Source organism: Glycine soja, chromosome 4 (genome assembly GCF_004193775.1).
Source record: "Glycine soja cultivar W05 chromosome 4, ASM419377v2, whole genome shotgun sequence".
In the NCBI taxonomy this organism is placed as follows: domain Eukaryota; kingdom Viridiplantae; phylum Streptophyta; class Magnoliopsida; order Fabales; family Fabaceae; genus Glycine; species Glycine soja.
The window spans coordinates 50921741-50933681 of record NC_041005.1 but is presented as its reverse complement, the minus strand read 5'-3'; the positions used below and the strand labels follow the sequence as shown (position 1 = coordinate 50933681).

The 11941-nt window shown below is 28.6% G+C and overlaps 1 long non-coding RNA gene across 1 annotated transcript; it reads right to left on the bottom strand.

Annotated features, from left to right (window-relative positions):
• Positions 1-872: 872 nt before the first annotated feature.
• LOC114410381 lies at positions 873-2702 on the bottom strand. Its single transcript, XR_003666291.1, has 2 exons — positions 2462-2702; positions 873-1757 (listed from the first exon to the last, which is right to left on the bottom strand). It is a non-coding gene; the product is annotated as an uncharacterized LOC114410381 (long non-coding RNA).
• Between the last annotated feature and the right edge of the window lie 9239 nt (positions 2703-11941).

Sequence of the window (11941 nt, the reverse complement as noted above, 5' to 3'; positions counted from 1 at the left end):
ATATTCTAAATGCTTGGATTCTAATATATATGTTTAAGCAAAAGCGATTGGCGTTGAAACATAGGCAATGTGCGTATGCACTTAACTCTAATTTTTTTTTCTTTTTATGTTAAAGTTGAGAGTGGTAAGGATTGAACTTCAGATTACTAAGGCATAAAGATTCTGATTTTATATCAAAATTAATCTGCTAAAGTTTTATGCTTGTAGGTTAATGTTAATGATTTTATATCTAACAAATTGGACGAGAATATATTTAATATTTTTTCATGTTGGTTATTTCCATATCTTTCCATCATAGTTGATACGTGCACTTTTTGTTATTAAACTAAAGAAGAAAAGACAACTTGGTAAAGTTGAATGTGCCATAATCAAGCTGCTTTTTGACATGCTTAAGAAATTTTTTGCTGTCCTTTTCTGTTCGTTAAACCTGACCCCACCGTGACATTCCCGTTGTTTGAAACTGAGAGTGAGATCTCTTTCACTTGGTTTGATGGCGAGAAAAGTAATCGAATGAATGAAAATGGGAAATAAAGTGAGTTTATTGTGTTTGGTCTGAGAGAAATTGACAGTGAAATTGAAAGGAAATAATATTGAGGTTGTTTGGTTTGGATAGGAGAGGAGAGTAGAAAAATTAGATTAGAAATAAAACTGCTATTTACTTGCATACAACTGTTGATCCAACAATGTTATACAATTGATTATGAAATAAAAACAACAAGGTTACAAACTAATGATCCATATATATGAAATGACTGGCCCATTGTATAATGAATCACTTATTTTTTCTATAAAAAAAATGAAATGGAACAACCCTAGTTCTGTCTTAATCCTTAATTGAGTAAGCTAGTAACAGGGTTACGATTGCGGAAAATAAAGAACTGAACCATGTCATTAATGCAAAGTTCGTACCAAAGAGAACAAAAGAGAGGTTGTAATGAAATTGAAATGAAATGGTGCTAGTTCTAGGTTGGGCTTATTCATTCGCATGCCAAATATCTATGCCCGACAATGTGCCCCAGTTTTCTCTATAGTCTAATCTTATGTCCTCTTATCCAAAGATTCATATACCATAAAAACCATAAAATTTGTGTGCTTCAAGGGAATTGGTTTGGAGAGTAATGGTACATAGAGAATAGATCCTCTCATGAACTTCCACGCGACCACTTCATGTGAAAATTGTGTCTATCTTTCTTTCAGGAAAATTAAATAGGTGCATATTAAAATTTGCGTACTTTTAAGAAGATAGACACAATTTTCACATGATCACATCATGTGAAAATTCAACATGAGAGGATTCCTTCCCTGATAAATATGTAGAGAGCAGCTTTGCCAGCAATCATTTGGGTGGGGGAGGGAGGTTAATTTATAATGCCATGTCAATCTTCAAAGTGAAATTTCTTTTATACACATGTATTTGAGGCAATAATAACAGGATGGTGAATGAATACGTTGTGAAGAGAGCATACTGGATTATATCAATAGTCTTGCAAAGGATGTGAGAGCCATTTTGAAAATCTGGGAGTCTTCCACCGGGTTTCATGTTAAAGAATGAAGAATCCAAGTTCTTGCCAGTTATGGGATTGGCATGGTGAGATGTATAATCAATGCCTTTCTCTTCCACCGCAAGTCTCACCTTCTGGGAGTCCAAGATGATGGTACAATTGCATTTTCTTATGCTCTTGGAAGTATCAGGTTGTGCTAGAAGTGAACTATAGTTTGTTCCAATCAACACCAGAAATCATTCAGATCACTGACGTCTGCAAAAGAATGATATCCAAGTTGTCACTAACCAACATCTATTATTATTAAAATTCTTGTATAAAAAGCTTATAAATTACAAAAACCAAATATATTATGTGAAAGGCTAGCAATCAATATGAGACAATGTGAGATAGGGTCAAGAAAAGGATAAAGCATCTTTTACTAGCCACTCTAACTAAATAGCCAACCTGTGACAGAAGCCTCCAAATAAGAACTAATGCCACATGTCACAATTCAAAATTGATGGATAATACAGAAAAATCAAAGCCACAGATTAAAATATGTATTGCTATCATTCCAAATACCAGAAAATTGACATGCAACCTTGATTGGCAGTTGTTACATCTGATTTACAGCTATGATTTATTATTACTCAGTAAAATTTCAGTATATATATGACCCCATTAAAAGAGTAAAGTGTAACAAGAGGTCTACATTCAGAAGTATACGAAAAATATGGGAACATCCAAGAAGAAACCATGACCAACCCCAGAAAATGGATAACTAAGAGTTGATCAAATGAAATGTATCACCCCAATTCACATAACTTCAATAATCAGACAATAAAACAAATATTAGATGGGGGTTCAGAAGATTCACAAAGAAAACAAAAGCAATCAATTCAATTATTACGATGAGTGTAGAAAAGAAAACTCTATAAAATAGTTGGACAAACCCAGATAAAAGAAGTGAAATATACCCAGAAGCAGAAGAAGAGTCAGGAGACTGGAGTGAAGAAGAAAAGAAGTCAGCGTTGGGGATCGTGTGAAGAGTGAAATAAGCACAAACAAAAAACGAGTCTTTTTGGTTTTGCAGAAATCAATGACAGCTAAAAAAGTGGAAACCACAAACGGATTTGAGATCAGAATTTTACAGCAAATAATAATAAAGTTACACTTTAAGGTTGATGTTGAAACACAAAGGCATGTATGCCTACTCGGTCAACTGAATGGCTACATGTCACGTAATAATTTTTCACTTTTTCTATATATGGACCATCTTACATCATCCTTTGACTCCCAAAACCTTTCTTTTCTTAAGAATCATAAATATTAAGAAAAAAAATACCAGCTCCTCTAAACTGTATCTATTTAATAAATAAATTTTTTTAATTTTAATTTTATGCAATTGATCTTAAATATTCCTAGCATTTGATGTCGTATTATTTCCTGAATTTGACATTAATTGTCATATTTATCTCTTAAATTTGATTAAATTTAATTTTTAAAAATATTAATATATATTAAATAAATTTAATCTAATGTACGTTATATTTATTAAATATAATTATTTAACTTTGAGTTACTTTAAAAAAAAATTGAGTTAACCGGGTTTTCATGAACTATATTAGATTATTTATTTTGAAGAGAAAATCCATATTACCTCATCCATACGACCATACCTCATCTCCTAGGCTAAATACTATTAAATTTCATTTTAAATATTGATTATTGAAAAAGAAATTCCACAGTTTTAGAATCTTACTTATTCCAAAATTCTCATTAATTTTACCTAACATTCAACAGTTATTTATGTTTACTCAAATAGATTAAATAAATTTTCTTCACTCAAATAGTCAAATGTACTTTCCACAAATAAATATATAAGCTGTTTGATAATTTTATAAATATACAAGAAAGTACATGTTGTAACAGTATCTTGTATATTGCATATATGTTTTTTTATAAACTTTATTCAAACGTAAAAGAAAAATATAAATTAAAAAATAAAACATTAAAAAATATACATAATTAAATTTAATAAAATAATCAGAAAATATAAATAGTTTATGTTTAGGAGAGGAAAAAAAGAAATTTTAGAAAATTCAAAAAGGAATCAACTCAAATAAGTAACTGGAATTTAAGAAAAAAGAAAAGTTGAATATAAAATCAAAATAATTAATTAAAGAAACCTAGGATTTGAGAAACAACGAAAATTACATGTTAATTAAGAATATGGAAATTTGTTTCCACTGTGTAAGAAAAAATTAACAAAACGGAAGCTTTTTTTTGTTGCAGGAGTGTGAATTCAAAATACACAATGGAAATAAGTTTTTAATATGTTAATTTTTTTTCACTTTTTTTTGGAAAAAATAAACACTAGAAACTTTTTTTTATTGTATTAATTTTTATATATAAAAATAACACAACGGTAACAAGCGTTAGTTGTGTTAAATTTTTTCAAAAACATTAACAAAATGAAAACTTATTTATTTATTTTTAATCAACAGAAATATGTTTCTGTCGGGGAATTTTTTGACTAAATATCGAAAGGATATTTTTATCTTTCCACTTTGGTTGGGTAGTTTAAATAGCTATGAGTGGTGCTAATAGCAATGCTCGTCCTCTAATGAGAAAAGATCTACAGAAGTTTTAAAGCACATTTGGCCCATAACAAACGGCTAACCTCTCATCGAGACCCCATACATGAAATTTTTAGTTTCTTTTTTTAAAAGGAGAAAACAAAGTAATAACAAAAGCGATAATTTATTAATTTAAGTCAAAAGGGTCATATTGATTTTCTTCAGGCCTTTCAGGTTGTTTGGGATTTTAGAAAAACATTATATACTAAACGCCATTAGTTCATTTTTCAAATTTTAATTTAAATCTAAGTATAAAATAACTAGAATTTATATTATTAGTGTATTTTAACTGATTCAAGGAATTCTACTTCTTTTTATAGATTTTATAATATATTTATATCCAAATACATTCTGCAATATATTTCACATTAGGGAAACTAGTTTTTATGGTATAAAAAATTATATTGCAAAACTTAATTTCCTAAAAAATTACAAAATAAAATCCAATCTTTCGTGGGCCCTCGTCTCAATAAGAAAAACCCAATCGTTAAACTCAAATCAACGTAGCAGCAGCTCAATAGAAATATGGATTTTTCTTGCTGAAGCACTGTGGCTAAGCAAAATAACTCTTATACAATAGCAATATCTGGTAGTTCCCATTCTCAAGCATCAAAGTTCAAAAAACGCCTACCAGTCATATCACATGAAATGAAAGTTGTACAAACTTATGGCATAGATACTTAAATATGACCTTTTATATATATATATATATATAATACTTAAATGTGACCTCTAAGTAGGCATAACAAGTGATATTAATTAGACATATTAATTCACTATGCCCTCTCTTTCATCTTGAAAACATTTGCGCTCTCACTGCAATTAATCACGTCGGATGCATGCATGTCATTTGGTAGGACCAATGGAGGCTCCAACCATTCATTTCAAAACTGGTGTTCTGGACCAAAATCGGTGCTTGAACTTGAACATGTCTTCGAATTCAATTTGGGGAAATCAAGAATCTGTTTGATGCTGCAGATATGGTTCCAATTTTTTAACTTAATTCTACTCAAAATAAATTAATGCTAAGGACCTCTCCAATCACCCCTCTCGAACGGCTTTGCTAGCAGATCCTGCAACTATAACGACATTAACCAAGAAGTGGGAGCTACAAATAATTTGTAGAATTTGCATTTTCATTTTTATTTTAATTTGGAAAAGAAAACACAAATAAGTTTACTTTTGTGGTTTTTGTTTTCGGAAGAACACATAATTCTAACGATTTTTCTATATGTATAAGGTATATAGACTAATAGGACAACAATACAAGAACTATAATATAATAAATATTTGTTTAAGTAATAGATTGATTAGATTCTTTACTTTCAAATATAAACTTTTTATTTTTATTCTCTTAACATATGCATTAATTGTAATTAATATAATGCTTAAAAATGTTAATATAATGTTGAAGTGATTTTAGTAGTTTGCACTTGAAGGAAAAGATCTCCTTTCACGCCAATAATCAAATTAACAATTGAAATTTATTTATTTTTAACATCAATTACTCCATCTTTACATTTGTTATTTAGGAAAAAACAAAAGATAAAGAAAATGTGTTTATTATGTGTATATTTTTCTTATTCAAAATTGAAGTATATTTTCTTATGAATTATTAAACCTTTTAGTCCATTTTTTCCTTAAAAAAAAGTATTCTTAACTTTATTTTTTATTCATAAATTCGATTTTTAATTAATTGTATAAATATTTATTTAATTTTTAATATTTTTTAATTTGATTTTTATATTAAGGATTAATTTTTTATAAATAATATTGTTGATAAATATTTTGATCATGTGGTAGATATAAAATTTTTATAATAGCATGATGCAAACATATGTTTTTAATTGAGTACCAAATAGTTATTAAAAAAACATTTTTAAATTATAATAATTTGAATCAAGCTATTTAGGTAACTAAATTTAAATGTGAATTTACGTGTCTACTTAATAAGAATAAAATATAATCGAAAAAAGGAATTGAAGCTACTAACAAACAATCATATAAAGAAGATCAATAGTAAATTATATATTCCGTTCTTGTCTTTAGATATATTCGAGATTCCTCTCTCTCTATATATAATATCAGTTGACTAAAACTTTTGTATCAGGCATGAATAGTACTATATATATGATATGTGATGAAGTTGGTTAAGAAACAGGATAATTTATTCTAATTGGAACAAAAATCGGTAGCTTATATTAGTGTCTTATCATGGAAAGTAAGCTCACCAGCAGACAAGCTAAGTTTCACTGTCATAAGAAAAAATAAAAATTCAATAGTTAGTTTAAGAAAAAAGAGTGAGGTTTTGATGGGTTTGTGGTTTGCCATTGCCGCTATCCCCGTTTTTCCCTTTTGGTTAATATGTCGTTTTGGTTTTCCAAACTCCATCTTAACGGCCATTTATTGCCAGGAAACAACTCTTACTGTACCAAAATAAATCATTGCATGTAACTGCCATCACAAATACTATGGTTCTAATAAGACTATCTTGCTTTCATTCTAGGGAGCATCATTAATTGTTCTATATTGCGGTTGGGATGAGTCAAAAGACCTTACGTTGTGGGTAATTAATTATGAGAAAAAAAAAATTGATGTGATTACAGTTGTGATCGCGATGTGATTGTAATAACTCAATTTTTTTTTTATATTGCGATTGCAATTACAATTTAAAACCATACTGAGCATCATTAAAGTGTTTATTTGTTTCATAAGTTACCTAGGCCTATAACTTGGTTCCTTTATTTGGGTAAATGGTGAGAAGCTAGCTATGTCCAAGAGCAATGTTTTAAAGCCTTAATTAAGGTCCAAGAAACGGCTCCCCCTTGATGTTTTATTAGTAAATGAATGAAAGATGGATAGAGCCTGTCATTTTTATGTTGTTATGTCTGAATGAATGGAATGATGTTTTAGTAAGCAATGCTAGATATGTTCTCTAATCCTCCTCACCTTGTTGCTTGTAATTGCCGATGAGTACCAATTACATCTTCATAATTAATTAGGCCCTCATGGATGGTCAATACTGTAGTGTAACTAAAGTGAGAGGCGCAGATAGAACTCTTCTTATTTAACACTTCATCGCTTCTTTTTTTCTTTCAAATTTGGGTTTTATGATATTTCACGCAACATATATATAACAATTACTTTCAAACAAAATATATGTTAGGAGATCAAACAAGTAAACAACTAATGAGTTCAAATTTCTCAAACATAAGAAATCCACTAAGATATGTAAACTACGTATAAGGTTATAAGTTCTAATCTCAGTACAATTGTAGTATAAAAATATTCTCCAACAGAATCCAACTTGAGATCATGTCCATCCACATAGCCCTGCTGAAAATGAAATACACAAAAAATGGCATTCAAGTTAGTGGGATTGCTTGTCTTGGTATCCATGATAGGGCACATATGGAGCTTTGTTTCAACTAACCCCACAAATTCGCCTCCAATTGGGTTTCATCTTGGCTTGGTATCCCAAATATCTCTACTATCATTATTACGTTGTAGCCTAGCCTGCATGAGTTATATTTATCTGTTTTGCAATTTATTGTGCACATGCCTTTATCGGTTGTTCCCTAATATAAAAATAATACTCCAAACAATATTACCAAGTTTAACGAATTTGTTAAATAACTAAACAATTAGTTTGAAAATATTTTTGTGATACCACGACGTCATTTTTCTTATTCAACTTGTCATGGTAGAAATGTGAAAAATAGATTAATCTGATATTAATTTGTGTTGCTCAACTATATATTTTAATTAAGTACAGACTCAACTACACCAAAATTTAAAAAAAAATAAAAAATTGGCCTTCTCCTTTTGTGATCAAAAGATAATAATTGTAAATCATGGTAGCATAAAAAAACAGTAATAATCTTTTTAATTTCAATGTATGTTACTATTTAACAACCTAAAATGTCGCGAACTAAAATGTATTCAAAATAAAAAATATAAAACTAATACTGAAACATTTCATGATAAATATAGAATATATTCTGTACTATGAATTATTATACTCAAACTATCAGATCTAACTCCCTGCATGCCTACTTGAAACACTAGGCTCCTAATTTGATCTGTCATTAAGAAAATACGTTTTATATGGATTAATTTGTCTCTACATCCAATGATTCAAACAGAAGGTGAAAACCTTAAATATATCGTTAATTCTTAAATATAATATTGGTGAATATTTTAAAGTGGTACTATTTGATATGAATTCTGAATATGTATTAGGATATTTGAATGTTGATAAAAAGAAATATTTTAAAAATTTTAAAATTTATAAAAATTAAAGTTAATAATTTTTTGAAAATTTAAAAATTAAAATTAACTATATTTATAAAAAAAAAATGAAACATATTTTTACCGAAAGAAAAAGCAAAAAAGAGAAGTTGTGTTGCATTCTAAATTCCGAAGTCAGGCCCACCAACATTAGTATAGAAAACCACTATCCGCAAGTTTTAACCGCTCCAACTTCTATTTTGACGTTGTCAATTTCAAATGAACGAAAAGGAGAACATCCAAGATTTTTAAAAATTAAGGGATCCAATTGAATTTTTCAAAAATTGAGATATTTTATTGAGCATTTAAAAATAATTAAGAGACCATTTTAATAATTAAGTCCAAAAGAAAGGAAGAACATAAAATTGCTACTTTTCCCAGTAGCGATTTGAATTAAAGTTACGTTAATTATGATTAAGGTGTGTTTGTGAGGTTGTTTGCATCAACACAAATGAAAATTTTCACTTTTCAAAGCACAAAGATAGGAAGTAATAATTTATTGGTTTTCTGTTAAATCTAAGTTTAAAGGTTTGAAAGTTTAAACCAAACACACACTAAATAGTAAGAGGAAATAAATACTTTAGATAAAAATTAGAATAGGTGTAATTATGTAAATAAAAAGTAGGGAAATACATAACAAGAAAACTAAAGTAGATCAAATTTTGGAATTTTTATTAGAGAGAAATAAAAACATTGAAAAATAATATTATAAGATTGTTTGACTTGGATAAAAGAAAAGGAGAGGAAATAGATTAAAAATAAAAATACCATTTTATTCTTTTATATATATATAAAAGATTTATCATGTCTCATAAAAATGACCATGTATTCTTTATCAACATCTACATAATTTATTATGATCCTACCACAACTAATTATGGATAATGCATAATTAATTATCAATCACTCATTTGTAAGGGTTATTTTGGACACACTTTATTATACAATTTGTTTCACTATTTCACGTCACTCAAATGAAGAACTTTTTCATGTGAATCTATTTTTTTTATTTCTCTCTCGTAATTTCATATTAACTAAAGAATATTCATTTTTAGTATCTATTCTATTTTTATTTAATTCTCTGATCTCAACCTCTCACTTAAATCAGCTCTTTCAAATATTTTAAAAAGGAATAAATAATATATGTATGAAGAGTGTAAACATTTTTCAATTAAAAATTGTTTCAATCTCAAATTCTCAAATATCTTGAGATATTATCTGCTTTAGTGCTCAATATGACCTATTGCAGTTTTGTCCTTAAAAGACACATCAATTGATTAAAGAAGAAGGTCGTTTATAAATTCTCGTTGACCTCTACTCCTAAGTGATGAGACTTTTTGGCATACTAGAGCAAGTCTCCCAACTAAGGTTATGGGACAAGAGTGGTAGACACCATGTTTCGACTTCAAATCCTCAAATATTGTTAGGGTCACCTCATCTCATATGAGAAGTTGTTCATTTTGATACTTAATGATCTGTCATGATTTTATCCTTAAAAGTTTTTCAAGCCCATCGTGGGACCCAAGGCCATTCCACTCTGGTCCCTTAGTCTCCATTGAAGGACTTGTTCTAGTTTGCCAAAAAAAATTGTATCACTTAGGAGTTGAAGCCAAAGAGTGTTTATAAATAATCTCCCTCCCATAATCCACCGAGATGTCTTTTAAGGGCAAAATCATAACAGATTATTGAACATTAAAGTGAAAAATACCTCTGATAAGGTGATCTAATGATGTCTATAGATTTGAGTTCGGAATAAAAATTATTATGAATAATAAATTAATTTTTTATAAAATTTATATTAAAATTTATTTTTAATTAATTAATATTATAAAAATTTTACACTAATAATATAGAATTACGAAGTTCAATAAAAATAGTCCTTTTTTCCGGTGAAACATTCAATAAAAATAATAAAATATCATGTAATTATGAGTTTCATACGTGAGACCAAACGGCCCATAATCATCAATGCCCTTGTATGTTGGGCAAAGTAGGAGATATTTAGGACAATGCAATTGGCACGTGGTCTCAAGAAATTATGGTGCAATTGACTATTGTTAACACCTTTCTACTAGGCAAAAAAAAAAAAAACATTTTATTAGTCAAAGATTTCATTTTAATAAAAAACTTATTTAATAAAAAAACTTATTTTAATCATTTATAATATTTCAACCTTTTAACTCGTAGTTAAGAGTATTTTTATATTTGTGTAATTTTATAGTCTTTCATTTATTTAGAAACTTTAACTAAAGACTCTTTTTACTCTTTCTCATACGACATATTCCGTACTTTCTTCATTTTTTTTCCATTCACGGTTATATTTTACTATCCAATCACTTTATTTTTATTTCCCTCTTTCTTTCTTATTATATAGTAATCCAACAGATCTCTTATTCATTATATTCTTCCTTTTATCATTATTCAACTTAATTTCAATGGCTCTATAAGATTAAGAAGCATAAGAAAAGAAGTACTCCTCCTCCGTGAAACAGGTCAGAGCCACCGACAGTGGGACATATATAACAACAGTAGTGTCCATAGTTGCGGTGACTAATTCTTAATTAATCATTTTCACTTGAATGCTAGTGGAGGATCACGCACAAACAAATGAAATAGGGGTTCTGTGTTCTGCATTTTGATACAATAAGTGGTGCTAGACCCACACACACGATTTGACGTGAGAGACCACTTTAATTTGTTACAAAAGCCCATCCATCACGTGCATTAAAGCACCACAATATTAAAGCCTTCCTCCTGAATCCTCATATGGTCGGTTTCAGTACACACATTACACAACCTACGTTCATCATCAAATGCATTTAATTTACTCTTTTTTTCTACTAAATACTACACAGAAATTAAAGGGGTGCTATCGCAGCGAGCAATCTGTGGGTTGTATCTACACTTAAATAAATGAACAGTCTTACTTACCACTATTTCATTGATATTGGTTAAAAATTAAATGAAAAAAATATTTATTACGTAAATTATAAGAAAATGTCAAAAAAATAAACCATAAATAACATGATTTTTTATGTATCAATAAAAATATTTTTACTTTAAATTTTTTAACTAATGTGACTAGGACACTGATGATCATTTTCTCATAGATGAAGATGAATATGCTGGACTAAACTTGATGAGATTATAGCATAAAGAGTACAACGGTGCAATTATCATATCACTGTAAAATGCTAAAAAGAAAACAATTAAGGTTCTCCTAGAGTCATCAGATTGTCCAACTAAACGTTAATTATTACTCTGTTCCCATACCAGCTTGTTTCAAATTAAAACTCTTGATATTTTACAAATCTAAGATTAAATTTATAACTTTTGTCCCATTATATACTCTTGTTTGCATACGAGAGTTTAAAGCTTAATGAAGTTTTCTTTTAACCTTCAACTATTTCCTTGCATTTGATATTTTAAATATAAATAAATAAAATTAATTATAGTTAATATTTGTTTTGGGCAAAATGAGGCTAACACACCTCAAAAGAAAAGACTTCATTAAAATCCACGAGCAAA